Source organism: Ambystoma mexicanum, chromosome 1p (assembly GCF_040938575.1).
Source record: "Ambystoma mexicanum isolate Mex_15411 chromosome 1p, UKY_AmexF1_1, whole genome shotgun sequence".
Lineage (NCBI taxonomy): Eukaryota > Metazoa > Chordata > Amphibia > Caudata > Ambystomatidae > Ambystoma > Ambystoma mexicanum.
The window spans coordinates 329,765,513-329,787,866 of NC_090921.1; positions in this window are offsets into that span (position 1 = coordinate 329,765,513).

Genomic DNA, 22,354 nt, shown 5'->3' on the forward strand with positions numbered 1-22,354 from the left:
GAAGAACCAAATCCCTCCATAAAGATGCTGGGTCACCTAACCATGGACTTTTTACATGGGCACCTTACATCAGAATTAAAAAGGGATGCAGGGGACGATTGTATCCCATGAAAATAAAGATAGGAAAACAAACAGAAACAAGGAAGCACGGGCAGTGGTCAGGAGTCAAATGGGATAGTAGGCGAGAAAGGTCCTCCTTGAATCATTACATTTTCCTAACGCACGAGCAAACTTTAATTAGGGAACATGGCCTGTGTCGACCATGCAGACAATTATTGTCTATGGTATTGTGGGGCAATGGGCAAAGTTGGAAGATATCCAAGTTCTCAGGCGTGTAAAGAGGAGTGAGATGTTGTGGAGCCTTAAGGGAGGAACGGAAGACACCTGCTGGGGTTCCCCCCAGCATAGTGACCTTTTCCAGGCGCAACCAAGCCAAACCACTTCCCAACAGTGTTCTTAGAATGATGGCCTTCCTGAACTGTCCACCCCATGTGATTGACATGACGTTGCTCACCTCATGGATTTGAGGAGGTCTTCTTCTCATGTGATGTAGTCATGAGGCACATCCAGCTAGTAAAGGTTTCATACAGATGATCAGAAATGGGAGGATGGGCCAAGGCTAAGGTTGACTCAGGGCAATTAGGAAAAACAACAGAAAGTTAAACTTGACCAACGTTTTCAACAGCAACAATTACAGTAGTGTCTTTTTTAAAGCTTAGCCTTGCAATCTACTTGAGGTGTTGACAAAATCTTCCTTTAATGACCAGTGCCCCTTATAAACGCTCACACCTAAAGAGTGTACGCTTAAGCTGATTTCATTAGAAAAATGGAGTGCCAAGAACAAATCACAAGTTGTCGGTTTCAGCATTTTGCTTCAATCTGTCATTCATGCATACTTATGGTTTTATTTTTAAAGCACTGCACCACTCAGACAATGCAAACAGCTTTGTGTTGACTTTGGGTGGATACCATTTTTTGGTCAGGCTGTTGTGAAGATGGTTGTCATGATCAGTGCAGAACCCTTTGTTATGAAAATGGCGTGAATCGGGCGCGAGTCCTTAAACCAGAGCCAAGGGTAATATTTAGTTTTTTTCTGAGGAACAATACATCATGGCATCCTATGTCTAAACCTGCAAGGCTGGCACTTTTGTGCATAGATTCACACAGAATTATGATATTGTCACTGGCTGCCAAGTTTAGCCATCAAGGTTGTGACGCATGGCGATGAGTGCCACCTGGTGCAAGTAGATGTTCAGAGCTGCACGGGGCAGTATGAGTTGATCGACTTGTCACCTTGCCCCGGTTCCCGGCTCCTGGCAGATTAAGGTCACGTTGCCTCACCACATACCGGTCCTAAGGGTCCATCTAGTCCCTTCTCACGCCAGTCTCCCATCAGGGCAGATCAGTCCTGGGACCTTAAGCACTAACCCAAAATGTTCTAATACTCTGCAGGTTAAAGGAAAGGCTCGCCCTAATCATTGGAGAGAGTCAGAAACTCGCCCCAACCACACCCAAATCTCCAATTCTGAATAAATCACATTGTATCCTTAGAGGGAACTTGTTCTGTTTGACCACGGAAGGTACCAAATACATTGCTACTGTTACCAGTTCAAATGACACATCAAAGTATTGTAAGTAGAGATACGCCGGACCAGTGACATGCACAGTAGGTCTACAAACACAGTGTTTCAAGTCAGCCACTACCCACATTCTGAGAAACTGACAAGGAGGGCAACACTGCAGTTTCATTGTTCACCAGTCAGTGGGTCTCCTGTAGGGGGAAACATTTTATAACTTTCCCCACTTTCTCAGAAGTACACACACTTTAGAAAAGTTTAAAAGCGTATTCCAGGGAGTTACAGTCAGTAAACCATACACTGAAAACACCACTGCACTCAGCTCAGTGCAGGCCGGCTCAAGGAGTGGTGCAAGAGGGAAAACCAAATCCAAGATAATGGACAGGCCAGATATAGGCTTGGCCCAACTCCATGAGTCCATAACAGCCCAACATGAGCTCTTGGGAGAACGCCATTCCCAGCCCATACTCAATTATCCCTCACAGGCATAGGCCCTCAGTGGAGAAGGCTACTCAGGGGTAAGGAGACCCTTTCTATAAATTGAGCCAGCTCAGTTTCTCAGTACGGGTTGCAGGAGCAGGAGGCGCATGTTTGAAGAATGCTGTATGTTGGAGAGAGGTAGATGAATAAGAGGCTGGTGTTACAGAGACGCCTGAAGAGGTGTTAGCGGTTGATAGATGGATGAGCTGATGAAAGTAAAACATGGTGAAGGAGGTGGTGGTGACATCAGGCCAGAGTACACAGGAGGAGGTGATGGGAGTGAGGAAGGTTAAGCAGGAGGTGGTAAAGTCAGGCCAGCAAAACTGGAGATGCTGGAAGTACAGAAGGCTAACGAGGAAGTGATTACATTATGCTCGAGTGAACCGGAGGAGGTGCTGGGAGTAAAGACGGCTAAGGAGGAGGAGGTAACATCCGTTGAAAGAGCACAGAAGGACGTGGAAGGAGTACAGAAAGTCAAGGAGGAGTCGGTAGTATCAGGCAAAATAGTATAGAATGAGATGACAGGAGTGAAAAGGCTGTAGAAGATGGTGCTAAGCTCAGTAGGTGGAAGTCATGAGAAGAAGGTGCTAACATCAGATGCTGAAGAAGAAGGTGGAGGGAGAGATGATTCTGGGAGAGGAGGTAGTGAGAGTTAAGGGTGTAATGGAGGTGGTGAAATGTAAAGGAGAACAGGGGCAGTATCAGTGAGAGAACATCAGGACCCATATGTAGAAAAGAGGTGGTAAAAGAGAGGTGGCAGGCACAGGCATAGAAACAGTCGGAGGTTTGGACATCAGGGCCTCTGAGTGAGATAGAAGCATTGGTAACATTGGAAGAAGAAAGCAATATGGGGGAGGTGGAGAAAATGAAAAGACAAATGACAAGGAAATGGAGAGTGGCCAGTGCAGAGACAGTACCAAGAGTACGTTTCCAGCAGGTCAGGTCTGCCAGAAGCAAGTCTAGATGGTGGACAGAGGAATGAGACAGGGAGGTTACAAACAGCTCAAAGGGGTGGAGGGAAAGGAATCCAGGGTATGCTCCCCCCACCAAAAGATCCCTGTCTCACTCTCCCTGCTGGCAGTGACCACCGACCCATCTACCTACAAAAGATGGTGACATTGTAATAATCTCAAGGGATTGTATTAGAGCCAGTTGTATGGTATTAGACCAACCCCGAAAATCTCATAGCTAGACTAGATGGCCGAAAATGTTACGGGCCACACTTAAGCCCACAAATCTAGAGGGAAGAAACCTCCTATTAACGTTATTGTCAAATGGGAAATTATATCGTGCCTCCTATTGCAATGAATATATGTATATTGCCCTATGCCAAGCTGCTTGTAAGCCACTTGCGAAGAAATCTGTGTTTGAAGGTCCTGACCTTAGAATCAATGTAAGCCGCCATTTTAGGTCAATCCGCCATTTTAGTTTCTCTCTGTAAAGTCACCCTGTGAGTTAAAATGGTGGACGATGTCATTCCGAAATACAACATGGCCGTCTTGACCTCTGTGTGTAATTAATATGTAACTTGCCTGCAGGCCACTTGTTGGGGTCGTGAACTGAGACCGTGTCCTTCGCTGACCTGTGTGTAAAGGATTACTCGCGTCAATGAAACTAATCCGCGAGCATATGTTAAGAACAATGTATTCAAATACTGGGCTGAGAACACTTGTTTAAACTACATTGTATTAATGTTTGAGAAGACCTGTATGGGAAATCCTAGAATACACAGTTGCCGTGTAGGCTTGTTGACGTATGTATTAAAGGCAAACTAGTTTCATGTGGATATGCGAACTCGGCATGAACCCTAGATCAGTAACGTATTAGAGGAATATTAACCCGAAGTAGGGTTCGACATCATGTTCGCAAATGGTATAAAAGAGCGACAAATTCTAATGTACAGCGTCCCTCACTGAACACACTGAATCACACTGGAGTTTGTTGTGTTGTACTGAGGGCCGATAGCTATCTGTTATTTTTCTCTGTAACTGTTCAGTATAAATTAAAGATGTTTGTATGTTCCTTTGTAACCCGTGTTCGGTGTATTTCCTTTTGGGGTACTCAGCCTCGATATTTTGATTTTGTTTTCACAGTTGGCGCCGAATAGGGACCCTCAAGATTGATGCCGGATTATCAAAGGTTGACCCTCGCTATCGGACCGGGATCGGACGGTGTGACAAAAAGGGGCCCCACTGAACGAGACATGACACCTCAGCAGCGCTGCACAACCCGATCCATGGACGATTAGCTTGTGGTCTGAAATGGCATCTTGACGAGGGTCCACTTATCAAGGCGGGCAGATTTGCGAAATCACCAAACACGCGGTAAGATTAGTTAGGTAAGATTCTTTGTAGTCCGATCGGACCTCCTTAGGAATCGATCAGGTGAGTCGTGATCCGACTCTTAAATAATCGTGATAATTTGATTTTGGCGTATTGTATCTGCAGACACAATTATTGACCAGGTAACACCAATAATTTGATATGCCTGGGAAATTGTCTACCTGCTTCAGGGCGTTGTTCCGCAGCGATAGACAATCTTTGGAATTTAGCCATCCCGCACCACAGGAGGGGTCGCCGGCGTGTACTATGTACTGTAAGCATGGCATTGGACGTATAGTGTTTAATGATATTTGGCACAGACAAACCAGACATGCCTCCTAACTTCAGTGGCCAATCAATGGTAGTTTTCAAATCCCTCGTATTGAGTATTTAAAGTCAATTCTATTAAAGAAAAAGGCTAAACCTGCAGCATTTGATGTTTTTCAAAATTGGAAAAAAGAAGCGTTGCAGCAACCTAAAAGTAGAGAAAAACATGTGCGCCGTCATAAGACGAACGCCGAAAAAGCATTATTGTATGACCAAGATAAACATTCTGAGTCGACTAGGAATATGGATAGGGCTTTCTCACTTGGCATTCAGAAAATCTATCCTTCCTTGAATTCATCGACAAATTGTTAAATGAACAAAGGACTGGTGACTCTGCGCCACCTCTGTATGTTCCTCTTCCTGCTGCTTGGCCTCTTCCTCCTGCTATTCTTGCTCTTCCTGCTGTTGTTCCTGTTGTTCCTGCTCCTCCTAATGTTCCTCTTCCTCCAGTTACTGTTCCTCCACCTATTCCTCCATCCCTTTCTATTGCACCAGTAACAGTACCTCCATTGAATTTGCCTGCTCCCCCTCTTCCAAGTGGTCCTGTACCGCTTATAGCCGATCAGGGTGCGGGGTCGAGGGTTGTCACCCGCAATACTGTACCACCAGAGAAGAAACATGATTTGATTGCATTGGCTAAGCATTGTATGGAGAGAGATGATCAAGCTAATGTTTTTGCCACACTTTGTAATATGGATAACTTTCCTGAGAAAAAAATTTTTATTGAAGGTTTAGGGATTCATTTATGTGTAATGTGGGGTAAATTAAATAATACAGCTCTCCCGCAAGGGTTAAGGGATCTAAACACTTTAGCATTTTCAAGAGACACTGTGGAGAAAGTAAATGTGCATGTCAAGAGGTTATTTGAGTATAGAAAGGAGTTGGAAAGGTTACAGAATGAGGATGACGAGGGGAGGGGGAAAGTATGTATGTACAGAAACGGTTCCTTCCTTGTCGAAAATCGATATCTGAGGAAGCACGAATTTGTACGAAGGATGCGCTTAGATGGATTTCAGATATGCCGATAACTCCATTTGAGGTATATGACACATATAGTCAGAATATGCTAGAAATGCAGAGGAAAGTGATACAGGTAATGATAGAGTACCTACAGGATGATTGTGTAAAAAGAAAGATTAGTTGTCCCACAGAGTTATTGAGTATTTATAAGAGAGCTTTTTCACTTGACACGTCTTCAACTGCTTTAGCGCTCGACTTAGCTTTGTTGCTTAGTAAGCGTTCGGAGTTACCTACTTCTCAGTTGCCTATGAGAGAGATTCCTCCGACATTTGTCCCGAAGGTTGAGATTGCGTCTCATCATGCAGCAAATATAGTGGCTGTGAACATTCCTGCACATTATGTATCACAGTTTGTTCATGTCCCGTTCTCAAGACAGGAAGTGAATACTATTAGACAATCTGTTCCTGATATTAGGAAAAATCTGACAGGATTCTATAAAGAAATAGAGTCCGTCTTGCAGTCCTCAATGTTCACCTTAGGCGATATTGATTTGTTATTTCCTGTACTCCTGCCCGTAGATTTGTGAAAACAAGTTAGGACTATAGATGATGTACCAGGTTTGGGAGATACATGGGCGAACATAACTAGATTTGATGGAGAAAGGCCAGCTGGTGAAAGACCGCCACAGGTGATACTAACTTTGCCCGATAGAATCATTGCAAAATTGAAAAACATAATTCCTGAGAAAAGAATTATGGGACAAACTTACGCCTGTGTCCAAGGGAAGTCTGAGGGTGCTACCGAGTTCTTTAATCGGTTCGAACAGGTATTCTCGGATTTCAGCGGACAAGACTTAGGCACAGAGTCTGGGAAAAGGTTATTTGTGGACAAATTTGTGCGTGGATTGCTGCCTGACATCCAGTCACAAATTATGTCTTCTGAGAGCGCTTGGCAGGCGAAGTCCCAATCAGAAGTACTGCACATGGCTCAGTACTACAAGAATCGTGTCAATAATGAAAAAGATAGAGTCGAGAAGCAAAAAGGTGATTTAAAGACTAAAGTACTATTACAGCAAATTGTTAGAGGCCCCAGAGGGGGTAGTTCACAGATTAGAGGTCAGTATGCTCCACAAGGGAATGTGCCCTTGGGTCCTGTGAACATTAACCAGTGTGCCTATTGTCGGCAAGAGGGTCATTGGCGTGCACAATGCCCCATCCTTCGACAAAGGTCGAATAACACATTTGGGAATATGGTTAGACGATCCAGAGGTCGCCCGGGTGTAGGGGGCCCTGGTAGAGGTCAGTTTGCACAGGATCCTCAGCAACCTTTTTCACAGGATAATCAGACTTCGAGTGTGGATACTAGGAACATATTTGATCATCCTTCTGCTGCATGTCTATCTGAAGAACTTCCTTTTGATGATATACTGTTTCGTTAGAATTGCCCGAAGCAGGGTTTGGAACCTACACCTATTCCCGTCAATCAGAAAGGTCCCTATGTTGAAATGGTAGTAGGAAATAGGAAACATCCGTTTTTGATAGATACTGGAGCACAGAAGTGTTCCATTGATCATTCACAGGTTCCAAACATTCCACTGTCAGGGCAAACCAATGTTTCTGTAGGGTTTTCTGGCACACCAGTTGTTTGTCCAGTTTCTTCTCCGGTACCTATTTCTTTGGGTCTCTTTATGGACCACTGTCCATTATTTTGACTTCGAATTGTGGAGAGAATTTGTTGGGGTTGAACCTGTTAAAGGAATTAAATGCAGTAATGTATTGTTCTTCCGATTGAGTGCACTTAACGATTTTGCCTTAGCAACTTTCTGTCTCTCAATTCTTGACGAGACCTTTGCAGCCAGAATTCATTGATGTACCAGAGTGCTTGGGCTGTTGACGACAAGGATGTCAGTGTTTTACAGATTGAGCCTGTTAAGATAGTCTTGAAACATGGCATTGAGGTGCCACGCATTCCCCAGCATAAGATTTCAGTTGAGGGCGAGCAAGTTTTGAAATGCATTGTTTCCGATTTTGTGCATCACGGGGTGATTGAGGAAATTTCAGGAAGTTTGTGCAATAGTCCGATTTTACCCGTGCACAAGAAATGCGATAATGCAATTCCATTCAGTTTCATAATTGATTTACGTGCCATTAATAAAATCGGCGCTCCGCAAATTCGCATTTGTGCCTGATGTGACGACAATATTGACCATGATTCCAGCTACAGCTACTTACTTTAGTGTTGTGGATCTGAAGAATACTTTCTTTAGTATTCCTATACACAAGGATAGTAGATACTTGTTCGCGTTCACCTTAGGGGGACGCTCATTCACATTTACTTGTGCACCTCAAGATTACACAGATAGTCCTTGCATCTACAGTAGGGCATTGAAAGAACAGCTTGATACTCTTGAATTGCCCTCTACTTGTACATTGCTTCAGTATGTTGATGACTTGCTTTTAGCTGCAGTCTCTGAAAGTGCCTGCAAGGAGGGCACTGTGTTGTTGCTTATACATCTAGCTAAAAATGGTCACAAAAGCTTTGCTTAAAAAGTTTCAATATTGTTGCCAGGAGGTCGCGTATTTAGGCTATCTCCTGTCAAAGGAGGGAAGAAGATTGACACCTGAACGTATAAAACACATTTCTGGCATCTCTGTCCCAAATACACAGAAGGAAGTTAGAGCCTTGATAGGTATGGCTTCTTACTATAGGTTGTGGATCCCAAATTTTTCACTAGTGATGAAACCGATGTTGGCTTTGACAAAGAAGGGCATTTCTTCGCCATTGCCGTGGAACCCGGAACACCAGCAATCATTTGATTTGCTCAAGACTGCATTATTCTCGGCACCAGTTTTGGGCACACCAAACTATGAAATGGCCTTTGTGTTGTTTGTGCATGAATGTGATGGATGTGCTTTGGCTGTATTAACGCAGAAACATGGAGGGAAGAATAGCCCATGCGGTTACTTTTCTTCCGCCCTTGATCCTTTAGCATGCTCTTTGCCAAGATGTTTGTGAGCTGTCGCTGCTGCTGCTGCGTCTGTAAAACAGAGTGAGGGAATGGTCCTAGGCCATGATCTAACCCTGATGGTGCCTCACTCTGTAGATGTTCTAATGAACCGAACCCAAACGCAACACCTCACTTCTGCACAGTTGATGAGATATGAATTGATCTTGTTTGCTCCTCACATCCAAATTAAGAGGTGTTGTGTTCTTAATCCAGATGAACTCCTACCTTTCCTGCAAGGTACTACTTACGGCGATGAAGAGTCACATGACTGTCTGTATACTACCGAACAAGAGACAAAGGGTAGAATTGATTTGAAAGACACTCATTTGAATGATCCGCAAGGAGAGCTGTTTTGTGATGGCTCCTGCTTCAAACTCCCGGATGGTACATCCACAGCTGCTTATGCAATCACCACATTAAGCATGGTCGTGGAAACCAAGAGAATCACTCATAACTCTGCGCAGGCCGCAGAGATTATAGCATTGACCCGAGCTTGTGAACTTTCTGAAGGGCTTACAGTAAACATATATACTGATAGTCATGCCTTTGGGGTGGTTCACAACTTTGGGAGACTTTGGTCAGAGAGTGGGTTCTTAACTTCACATGGTACCAAGATTCAACATGGCTCCCTAATAGTACAACTGCTCTCAGCGCTTGTGCTCCCTATTCAGTTAGCCGTCATAAAATGTGCAGCACATCGAAAGATTACAGATGACATAGGAATAGGGAATGCTTTCGCTGATCAGATAGCTAGGCAAACTGCTACCGATCTCCTTACAGAGATGTATGTTACAAGGGAGACTGTAAATGCCTATGCAATGGACGAGGGTGTTGGGTCTGTACGGGATATCCAAGCTGATGCGACGTTAGAAGAATCCAAGAGGTGGGCTGAAGGCTTGGGGAAACTCGATGATGACGGGTGTTGGGTGGACATAGTTGAAGGGAAATGGCTACTCCCTGATGCTTATGTAATGATGATGGTCACCATGGCCCATGGTCCTACGCATATATGTGCCCAGAAAGTAACGAAAATGTTAGAGAAAGTTTGGGCAAATGACAAAATTTCTAAAATTGCCCAGCGCTATGTTCAGAACTGCATGATTTGCCTACAACACAATGTGGGAAAGGGGACAGCAACTCCAAGGGGACGTTTTGGGCTACCCTCTGTCCCCTTTGAAGTCATCCATTTCGACTTTAGTGAAAAGGAACGGTGCAACAATATGAAGTACGTATTAGTGGTCATCTGTGCTTTTAGTAAATGGGTTAAGGCTTTCCCTGTCAAAGATGCTACAGCCATGACTACTGTGAAAACCATATTAAAAGAATACTTCCCGCGGTTCGGACTACCGAGAGTCATCTGGTCGGACAATGGTCCACATTTTGTCGCTGCTGTAATTCTGCAGATATGTGCGGCATTACAGATCGACAAACGGTTCCATTCGGCCAAACACGCTCAGAGCGCCGGACTAGTAGAAAGACACAATGGTATCATCAAGAACAAGCTCGCTAAGATGTGTGCCGGCACTAAATTAAACTGCCCGGATGCCTTACCGATCGTGTTATTAGCCATGCGTACAACCCCTCAAACTAAAACTGGGCTCTCTCCATTTGAGGTGGTAATGGGGAGACCTCCCAATATCTGGAAACTTCCTAAATGTAGATCCTTGAAAAATGTTGAAAATGTACTTCTTTCAGATTATTGCAGCCAGATGACTAAAAACCTGTATTTGATTTATCACCAGGTGTGAGAGGCTTTACCTGTGCGATACGAGGTCCCTGGGCCACAGCATACGGCCTGGAAGCTGGGTGCTCATCAAGGCATTTGAGCGGTCTTCCTGCCTTGCACCTCGCTGGCGGGGCTCATTCCAGGTCCTGTTGGTCAGACAAACTGCAGTGCGGGTTTCTGGAAGAAAGAATTGGATCCACGCGTCACATGTCAAGAAACTTCCTCACCCAGTGCCACACAATACAGAAGAAACAGAACCCCTCTCTAACGCTGCAACCAACGATCCCAAAGCAATAGATAGCGCTGAGAGTGTATCGGAGAATATTTCTGAGCCCGTGAGGCTTGGGAAGCCTGCCATTTTGCCTCCACACTCTCCAAAAGTTTTGCATCCGGAAACTACTGTTTCAAATTCGGCATCTTCACTTGTTTCTGATATGTTGCTTCCAATGGCAAGTGACGACACATTGTTTCCGGATCAATCAGTACCGGGAAAAGCAAGGTACAATCAGCGTCCAAGAAGATAGACTTACGGCACGATTTTGCTGTGCATCTGATAGAGTTACGGCATGGTTCTGCTGTGCATTCGGAGAAGCAAAGGATCATCGAGGGCTTGTTTTTGCCCAAATTTGAGAAAGGGGATTTTGTTGGCTAGGGTTGTGGAAGGACTAAGAAGTCACGCGGCCGGGAGGTCGCCAGCAAAGAACATTGGGGGTTTCCGTTTGAAGAGTGCAATGCCTGTCACCGCTACCGCTCGTATGGGACTTGTAAATGATTGTGTGACCAACCAGGATAATGGAAAACAAGTTACTTGGGCCCCGGAAACGTATTGCTGTGTTTTTATAATAATATTTGGTTTTATAATAGTCACTGTCTTAGGCTTATGGTACCTCGAGGAAACTCATCCTTTAGAGTCCTTGTTAGCGACTGAAAATGTACCTACTGTTCCTGCTCCCTTTGGACATTTGCATACTCTGTCCCGTAGGGACTCCCAGCATAGACAAAGGTACCACAATAATTCTCTGCTACTTATCATGAATGCCACACATGCAATTTTTAATAAGTCCAACTGTTGGGTCTGCTCACATTTACCGCAACACGGGGATAAGGGGCTAGGTTGGTATATTCATCCTTTACCTTTGACACCTGCTTGTTATGCTTCTCTTAGAGCACTGTTCTATGGCCGTTGGAACGATAGCATCTCGTGGAACTTTGATGGCACTAATTTGAATAGCTTTGAGAAACGTGTTCTGACTCCCAAGGATGTTCAGTTTTCACAAATAGGAGTAAGCCCAACGTTGCTTCTATTAGGCCTTCCGACAGACTGTCTTGTCCTTTCCAATCTTTGATTTCCTTTAAGATGGCTGCGATAGGCAATAAGGATGCCATGCCTCCTTCTTACACTGTTAATCATTGCCCCGATTCAGTTTCTTTTTGCATACAGAGGAATGGTACTCAGTCAATGGGAGATTTTAGAGGTTGTGCCAATGTTGCAAATTTGACTGGGGAAGACAGACCTTTGTATGTAGGCGAACCTCTCTACTTTGTTTGCGGTAATGTAGCATTTCCATGGTTGTCCAGGGATTGGCAGGGAACCTGTTATTTAGGGATCCTGTTACCTGGGGTGTTTATAGCTAGTACAGTAGAGGTTTCAAAGACTCGTCCACGGCGGGACGAGAATGGTGACACTCCAGCACAGATCTTGGGAGATGTAGCAAAATCATTTGTGCCATTTTGCGGGCAGATAGCAAATTACGAAGATATCAGAAGACTAGCGAGAGAACTGGAGAGAACCATCAACCGGACCACAGACATACTCTATAATATGACATTAGAACAGAAAGCGATAAGATTAGTAGCGCTTCAGAACCGGATGGCATTAGATGTCATTCTGGCTGAACGTGGTGGAGTGTGTAAATTAGTGGGGTCCGCTTGCTCTGTTTTCGTGGCAGATTCCTCCCCAACTATCTTCAAGGCAATACATAATATGCATGTCCTTAGTTCAGAAGTGCATGTTCCCGAGGGAAATTGGGATATTAGCGCTTCGATCTGGGACTTCTTGCGATCTTGGGGTTGGAAGGTACTTTCGGTTTTACTGATCATTTTGGGAATTCTGTTGTTCCTTTGTTGTTGTATTCAGTGTCTACCTAGTATATGTTCGATGCTAGGGGGATGTTGTGCAAAAGCGATAGGTACGATAGGACATAAAGTGTATGCCCCAGATAAAACTTCCAAGGAATACGTGTAAAAGGAAATTTTAGCGAATGACGTGATGGCAATAGATATTTCTGAAAGCGATTCAGGGTGCATGGACGATGATGCATGGAGTTATTTGCAAGGAGATCAGAAGTAGTTTAGCACTTGGCATAGGCCAAAAGGAGGGTTTGTCAAATGGGAAAATATATCATGCCTCTTATTGCAACAAATATGTGTATATTGGCCTACGCCAAGCTGCTTGTAAGCCACTTGCGAAGAAATCCATGTTGCAAGGTCCTGACCTTAGAATCAATGTAAGCCGTCATTTTAGGTCAATCCGCCATTTTAGGTTCGCTCTGTAAAGTCACCCTGTGAGTTAAAATGGTGGACGATGTCATTCCGAAATACAACATGGCCGTCTTGACCTCTGTGTGTAATTAATATGTAACTTGCCTGCAGGCCACTTGTTGGGGTCATGAACTGAGACCTTGTCCTTCGCTGACCTGTGTGTAAAGGAGAACTCGCGTCAATGAAACTAATCCGCGAGCATCGAGCATATGTTAAGAACAATGTATTCAAATACTAAACTGAGAACACTTGTTTAAATGTTTGAGAAGACCTGTATGGGAAATCCCAGAATACACAGTTGCCATGTAGGCTTGTTGACGTATGTATTAAAGGCAAACTAACTGCATGTGGATATGTAAACTCGACATGAACCCTAGATCAGTAATGTATTAGAGGAATATTAACCCGATGTAGGATTGGACATCATGTTCACAAATGATGTAAAAGTGCGACAAATTCTAATGTACAGCGCCTCTCACTGAACACACTGAACCACGTTGGAGTTCGTTGTGTTGTACTGAGGGTCGATTGCTATCTGTTATTTTTCTCTGTAACTGTTCAGTATAAATTAAAGATCTTTGTATGTTCCTTTTTAACCCGTGTCCGGAGTATTTCCTTTTGAGGTGCTCAGCCTCGATATTTTGATTTTGTTTTCACATTATGGGCTATGGCCTTGACTCCAGGGGCCTGTTGGACCAATAGCCCATATTCAACAGGATATAGATATGTTAGGAGAAGAAGATATGGGATGCAGTTACAAGCCAAGGAGTCTGTCTGAGTAAAGTGGCATTACGCATCTGCATTGGTATGGTGGATTTTGCAATGTGGGCAATGATTTGGCTAAACATTTGTCGAAGCAACACACGATGAGGAAATCTTGTGATGTTGGGCTATGAGTATTACAACAAACATTAAACAGGTAGACACAGGTACAGGTCAGGTGACCTTTCATAGGTTCAAAGCATTCAAACTGAAGCTTAACTGGTACATGCTGTAAGACTCTGCAAGGGCGTGGGAAAGGCTAATTGGTTAATGTGTGTGTGCAGATTGCTACATTATATGTTCTGTTTGTAGAGTCATTGTTTTTCATTCCTATTGAAACTCTCTGGGTTGTGTATTTTAGGCATGACAGGATTTTGTTCAATTTTAGGGTGTCATGTCTTCTTGAAAGGGGCCCCTAGTGCTCCCTCGTGCTATGGAAACAAGGCAATGACTATACACGAAAAGATGCGCCTGTCACGAGGTTTCAAATTCCCAATGCTAGGGTTTATTGCAAGCAAAAGATAGTATCAATTGGCCAATGCTGATCTCACGCCCCGCAACGTGAGTTTCCTAGACCTCGAGGGACACAAGAGAGCGAATTACGTACATCAGTTACATATATACAAAATGCATATTATACAATCAGCAAAGTCATGTTCAACACCCCTCTTTACTAAGTTCCTTTGAACTCGGGATGACGATGGACATATCCGACGAGTATGACGATTATAATGCTTTCGATGTCTATTCTAGTAACAATGTGCAATTAGAAAGTGCGGAGGCATCTTTTAGAACACGGTGGTTCTGTTCTTGGAAGCAAGCTGTACACGGGGGAAGAGCCACATTCCAAGCTTTGCTATCTATGAGGTACTATTTGTGTCCTGGGAGCCGACACGTTCTAAAGGGTTTTGCAAAGGGGGGCCGTAAGAAAAGCATAATTCAAGCCTTTAACTGTATTATTCTAACATATTCTACCATCGTACGAGACTGGCTGGCAGCTGTGAAGTGATTAAATGCCCTGCAGCTTCCTTCCAAGGCTACAGAGAGGGAGCGTGGGCATTCCTCTCTGGGATACTCACGAGGAGTTTCAGCAAACTCTTCAATCCCGCGACCTTGTCCTTTCATATTCAGACAACAATGTTAACAGTTGAGCAGAGTAAGCAGAATCTGCAAGAATTGCAAGCTGCAAAGCAGTTTTTAGACAGAAAGCAATGAGCAATGGTTAACAAGCAAAATGGCGATTCTTGCTACATTTTAAAATGGCCGCTCGTCGGTCATTTTAAAATGTTTAGGATTATATTTCTATAATTCGGTGCATAAGACGGTTGGCACACGGCCATCAAGTTACATCTATCATTCAAATGAAGGGTATTCATTTTTCCAGATTGACAACTCCTCTGAAACTGGGTACACTTCTGTGGTTAACCTGAGATGATATTAATGATCTTGTCGCTACATATTTGTTTATGTATGAGTTTAGGTATTTAGAGGTTTTGTTTTCAAGGATTTGGAACGTAATGCAGTTGACATTGTGTGTGTTATTTTGTAACAGAGAGAAAATTAGGGCTTTTAGACCTGGTGAGATATGGTCCCAGGCTATAAGCCCTAGAAGGCGTCTCTATATTCTCAATATGTTTCAAATGGCTTAGCAGATTTTTGTTTAACCCTGGTAGAGGGTGTGACAATAGTCCAGACATGAATAACAAGCTGGAAGTGTGAGTTGTGGACCAAAAATTCTATTTTGGTTTGTGACGGAAGCTTGGTATTGAAAACGGCATCTTGTTTCTTTACCTGGTCGAACATGGCAGGTTCTGTACAGATAATGGGTGACCATTTGAATAGTAAGGCCATGGTAGAATCCTCAATGTTCTAGAGTACATTGAATCATATGAGAGTTGTTTTTATAAGGTTTCAGGTTCAATAGTGTAGAGAAGCAGGTGGACAGATTTTCCCTAACACTCGCCCCCTCACCGCCGTCATACTGGAACAGCAGGAAAAGGGCCCTATGTGAGACTCCATGTGTTTTTGCTATACCTCATCGAGTATATGAGAGAAAATATGCACTCAGACAACCACATCGAATCTACCCTTGCACTGAAAGTGTGGAAGGATGCCGTATGGAAGGATGTGAGCACGCACCATTGGACATCATGGAGCGCTGAGGGAAATCTGATGAGGGCAGAGTGTTGTCATAAAGAAGATATATATGAATCCATGTTGAAATTATAAGAAAATACTTAAGAGTGACAATATAACTAAAGTGTGTAAGAAGATTCAATTCAACACTACAGCTAAATCAATGCCTAGTCTGGGATACTGAATGGAAACCCTTATTGATATATCTTTATGTCCAGTTCATGAGTTCTGGATGACTACCCCTATATAACACCCCTCTCTTAGAATCCCCCGGACCCCACTGAGCCAAGACGTAGTTCTGTTTTGCAAGTTTAAAAGGTTTATTTGAAAAAAGAATTAACAGTATATATATATATCACACTTTTATAATGAATTAATAATTAATATCACACTTAAAACATGAGCAGTGATCAACAGTGAATAATGTCCTACTAGTAAACTGATTTGGTTACCCAGGAGTATTATAAGGATGAGGTAGCACACTTGTGAATAGGAACAGAAGAATAAGGTGGTAGAGAATGCTTTATATAAGTTCAGATGGATGCAATGTTGAATGAAAATGCAGTACAGAAAATGATTTCAACAAAACAATGTAATCACTTTTCTCTGGCAATCCACTCCCCCCCTTATGCAATGTAAGGAAATGAAGAGTAGCACACAGTTCTCAGACATGCAATCAAATGTAATTCAGTTCACCCCAGCAAGCTTAGACTACGGATACAAGTTGAAACACAGGCCCAAAATGCTTTTATATGTGCTGGCAATGAAGTGAGGAATATGCTGAAATGGTTTTAATTCCCTTTAGGAGGTTCAGGGTGAGTGAAAGATACTTGGGATGAGCTCAGGCTCCCTTTTACAATGCTCTAGGAGTAACTAGCAGGTTAAACAAATTTTTGGCAAAGGAAAGCAAGGAAGCTGCTGTTTTCACACGTGGCTGGATTTTTAACCAAATCGCGAATCGCGGCAAAATTCGCGAATGCGTGAATCACGATTACAGCAAAAGTGCAGCAAGTCGGTTCTAGGTTCGTTGCAAAGCTAAGATTCTAAGCTTTCATAGGAAAGTTAAACTAAGTTTCTAGCCCAAACGGTTCCAAAGATATGAACTATTTTGTAAAGGTCATTTTTCGAATTTAAAGTAACTCAAATTGACAGGTGACAGCTTTTAAAAATGACAGGTGACAGCTATGCGGCTGCAGAATTGACAAGTGACAGTTAGTAGGCAGTTCTACTTAGATTAAATAGATTGAATTATATCACTGGAAACTAAGAGATTTGGTTTCACACCGTCCTAGCTGTACTCACAATGTATTTGGAAGGTCTAGGTCTTACGGATCGGGTCAAGATGGCTTTGGTTCTGGTTTCGCCCCGGACGGTCTCTGCGCACAGCGTCTGGTCTCTGCTCTGCTGGTCTGGTCTGACACTGCTCCTGGCCTGGCTCCTGGATCTCTGGGTACAGCGTCTGTGCACAGCTCCTGGATCTTTCTGCACAGCTTTCTCTGGACGCAGCGCTGATCTGCTCCTGGATGCTGCTACCGCTGTTAGGTTTGCTGGATGCTGAGGCCTGCTGAGAAGAGTTCTCAGTTTGTGGGTTTAGGCCCTTGCTTTGAGTTCTGAATCAAGTTCTTTGGAGTTTTAAAGTCTAAGTGCTGGATCTGGTATCTTCTGGATGTTGTGTGGTCCGGCAGAGCGTGTTGCAGCAACTGGATTTGAATCTCTCTACCTGTCCCAGCAGTCTCTTTTTATGTGTTTTGAAAATGGGTGTGTGCCTGGGCCTAGCTAAGCCTGCCCCTCTCTACTTGTCATTGGCCCAATTCTCCCCTCTCCCATGAATGGGGGAGGGAAATGTGAGTCAGAGTGATGCTGTAGGTTTTATGGATCCTCCCTGAAACTGACCAGAGGATCCTCCCCTGGTCAGTTTGCCCACAAATCTATATTTGATTCAAATACATATTGCACAGATACGCAGTTGTTTAAAATTACATGTACCCATCACATATCACATGAGATATACTCTGTTCAAACTCTGCTCTTCCTGGGGGCTTGCATTCAGAAATGGCAACATTTTGCACTTTTTAACTGGTTTTGCAATATCGGACATTTACCCAAATTTACACACATGTGCGCAAGGAGTATGGACATTAATTGATGAAGTGTCAGATTTTTAACATGCAGACATTTGGAGTGAAACCCTATTTTCCGCTAGCAACCCCCCAGATCATACCACCAGGTCCTAAAACCTCTTAAAATGTGGGCAGAAAAATCACAAGAATTATAGTATCATTTAGATAATTTTGACAAGTCCGCACTGTGAGTTATACATCTTTCTTAGAATCATATTCTGGCCAACAGGGGTGTGTCTTTTCAGGTCACATGGTGTAGAAACCAGTTTATCCAGTTTCTGCCAAGCTCAGAGACCCTGCCCCTCCCAGCTTCTGCCAAGAGGAAGCTATTTTACGACCTCCCCTATAAACCATCTGCCTGAGTCAAGAAAGGGCTTTGTTCAAAAGGAAGCCATTTACGACCACCCTATTAAACCATCTGCCTGGGCCCAGGACAGGCCTTTTTTCAACTCCCTGTAGCTGCTCCACCCCTAATCTAATCAGAGAGGTGACAACTCCTTTTGGCAAGGGGAAGAGTGGCTGAGCAGGTTTTAACTCCTGTGGGGGTAGATGTCAGGCAGAATTCAGTTTCATTAAGCCAGGTTTCAGCTAAATGTTACTTTTTGTCCCCCAGTTTAAGTCTATTACGATTTTTACATACACATTAAATAATTACTTCCTTCAAGTCATTTCAGAGTATAGTTTTACATTGTACACATTAAATAATTACTTCCTTCAAGTCATTTCAGAGTATAGTTTTACATTGTATCCACCTCTTAGCAAGTCTTTCCTTGGTCTGGTTTTGTTTCATTTGTTCAGTTTTACACACAAGTCTGGTGGTTTTAAAACGCCGGCTTTCTGATAGTGGTGAGTACTGGTAATGCAACCATTTTTGGGATTTAAGAAAATGAATTCCCCACAGTTCTACGTTGCTTTTGGCAATCAGCATTGCCATTCCCAATGGTTTCAGGCTACTGTGTGGGTAGCCCAATGGTGGTTTTAGGCAGTGCCCTCCTGTGCTCACAACCTAGGCAAAAATGGGTGGCAGCCTATTCTTCATGCATTTCCCTGTGCATTTTCTGGGAAGTTCTGGCCATCATGATGTTTTCCATGCCAGTACTGCACAGTTTTTGTGGTAGGGCTCGGATGCATGGGTAAAAACATCCCACAAGCCCCCCTCTTGCGATGGGCATTCTGTTTCACTGATGGAACTCGCAAGATCTGGGATGTTCTCCTCATCTTCTTCCGGGAGATGGCACAGTTCAGCATCTTTTCCTCCATCCGGTACTGATCGATCGGTTCTCCTCGCCGGTCCTGACGGGAATATTGGGCGGTACCCCGGGCCCCTTGGGTCTCAGCTCCCGGTCTCCGGATCGTCCTCCTTGGCCAGTCTCCAGGTTTTCTTTCTTCTAGGACGACAAAGGAAAAGCGGCAATACCTATTCATGGACATTTCTCCCCCACCATTGATATAGTGGGGTGGCATATATATTTTAGAACTCAACAGATATGAACATGCACATTTTTTTAAATTAAGCGACAGGAACACATAAACTTGAGAAACACAGAATTTGATAGGCTATATGTAGGATATTTTAGGGTTGGACTTGAATTACTCTGGAGCGGTACCCTCTGGGATTGCAGAGGACTCCTCCAGTTGCTGCAAAGTGTGCCTGGGATGGCAACACTTCAACTGGTTTATGTGGACCCACTTGTCTTCCCCCTCTGCCAAACCGCCTTTGGGGATGCGGATCTTGTAGGCCACAGGGGAGATCTTGTCTATAATCTCAAAGGGTCTCTTCCATGTAGGCAAGAATTTTTGCTGTTTGGCCTGGTTCCTTTGGAAATTGTATAGATAGGCCCGATCACCCACCTTATATTCCTTCCGGGAAGTTTTCAGGTCATAGTGGGTTTTCATGCTATCAGCTGATCTTTCTAGATTCCGCTGAGCATAAGCAAACACATGTTGGAGGTGTTTCCTTAAATTCTCCACATACTCATGAGTTGTGGAGGCATTTATCAGTGTCTGCTCTTGGGTCCTGTAGAGCAAATGCTGAGGAAGCACCATCTTGCGCCCAGTCATCAACTCGAATGGTGACATTTTGGTTGCAGATGAAGGGGTAGATCTGATGGCCATTAGGACCAGAGGTAATCGGATATCCCAACTTGGCCCAGAATCTGCCACAAACTTCTTTAATATGCTCACAATGGTTTGGTTGTATCTCTCTACTGCTCCAGAAGAAGCTGGCCTGTAAGCAATGTGTAGCTTCCTTTTAACCCCCAGTATCTCCCACATCTTTGTCATTACTTCACTGGTGAAGTGGCTACCTCTGTCTGACTCAATCCTTTGAGGTAGACCAAAACGGGAAAAGATGTGGTTAATCATCAGAGCAGCTGCTGTTTCTGCCTTGAAGTTTGGGGCTGGGAGACATTCCACTCACTTGGTAAACAAGCATGTAACGGTCAACATGTACTTGTTTCCTCTAGACGAGCGAATCACAGGGACTACAAAGTCGATTTGCAAATCTGACCATGGCAGTGTCATCCCCCTCTTTTGGAGAGGCGCACGGTGTGTGAGGGATGATGGCTGAAATTGTGCACACACAAGACACCCCTTCAAGTATTGGTCGAGGTCCTGCCCCATGTGTGGCCAGTATGCAACCTCTCTTAAGATTTCCAGTGTTGTGTGAAACCCCCTATGACCGGCGGTGGCCGCATCATGGGCGTGACTTAACATCAGGCTTTGGAATGAGGTAGGAACCACCCACTGATCGTGGCCAGCTTTGGATTTCCTTACCAGCAAACCGTCTTGGATTCGGAACATTTTTGGACTTTTCATCAACACTCTTAGGTCTTCTTTCCCAATGTAATCGGTATCCGTCAGGGGAAAGTTCTCAGGGTCCTCAAGGTGTTGGTAAAACTTACCAATAATTGGATCCCCCTTCTGAGCTGTAATTAAATCAGCATCAGGGGTCTCCTTGCTCCATTGTGCAGTTGAAAGATCATTGTGAGCACTTGTCTGGAACCTAGTGATAGCGGTGACCTGGATTTCCCCCAACAGGGACTCTATTTCTATTAGATCCCCTTGGATGGCCCCGGTTTTGGCCAGCTGATCCGCTAAGTCATTTCCAGTTTTGTCTGGTCCCTCTACTTTGGAATGACCCTTGATCTTTTTCCAGTAGATGGTCATCCCATTCGTTGTGACCAGATTATCAATGTTTTGGATTAACTTCCCATGTTTCAGGGGTTTGTTATTAGCGCAATACATGCTTCTGGTTTTCCAGTTGACCAGGTGCTCCATGAACCCGTTCCATACATAATCCGAATCTGTGATTATGACCAGTTCGTGGAGTTGATGCTGGACAGCAGTGAGGATGGCCTGATGCACAGCCATCAATTCTGCCACCTGACTACTTCGGGGACCAATTTTGTATCCAGCGGAGGGTTCTGGGAACTCCTTCACCCATGCATTCCCTACACCAGCCACCAGTTCTTTCTCCCCGTCGTTGTCAACATGGTAAGAGCATCCATCCACATAGACAGTGGGCATTCCCTCACACTTGTCTTCTTCAAAGACTTTGTGTGGGGAATTAAGGTATGCCTCCATGTTGTCCTTGATTTTTAGACTTTCGTCCTCGAGACAGTTTTCTCTGGCACAATCATGCAAGTCAGCCAGACCTTGTGCGAGGGGACTCTTCTTGTTTTGGCCATATCTCACCTCCACAGGAAAGCCTTGCATTGACAGAATCCAGGAAGTAATTCGGGAATTACTCACATTTCCGGCCCGGATTCTTTCACTTTGGAGATATTGCAGAGGCCGGTGTGGAGTCTCCACTATGATGTGTTCCCCATGGATAAACAGGCGGTAATTCTTCAATGCCCACACCGTTGCCAGGAGTGCCTTCTCACAATCGTTGAATTTTTCCTCCACAGAGGATAAAGTTTTGCTCGCATAGGAGATTACTTTATTGACCTTGTCATGCTTTTGGTATAATACTGCCGTTAAGCACGTATTAGAGAACCCTGTCTCCAGGAAGAACTCCTTGTTTCTGACAGGGTAAGCTAGGCAAGGCGCTTGTGAGAGGCTTCTTTTGAGTTGTCTTACCACCTCAGATTGTTCTGGACCCCATTCCCACTTGACCCCCCCCTTCAAGAGATGAATCAGGGGTCTAGTGATCTCTGCGTAGCCCTCAATGAACTTTCTGCTGTAATTAGTCAGTCCAAGGAGACTCCTTAGTTCTTGCAGAGTTGTGGGGTCTTTCAGTTTCTGAAGTGCTTCCACTTTCTTTTCCTGGGGACAGAGACCCTGAGGAGTAATCTCATGCCCCAAGAAATTAACACGGGTTCTACACCACTGTGCTTTCTGAAAGGAAAGTTTTGCTCCAGCGGCCCTCAACTGGGTCAGAACATAACTGATCT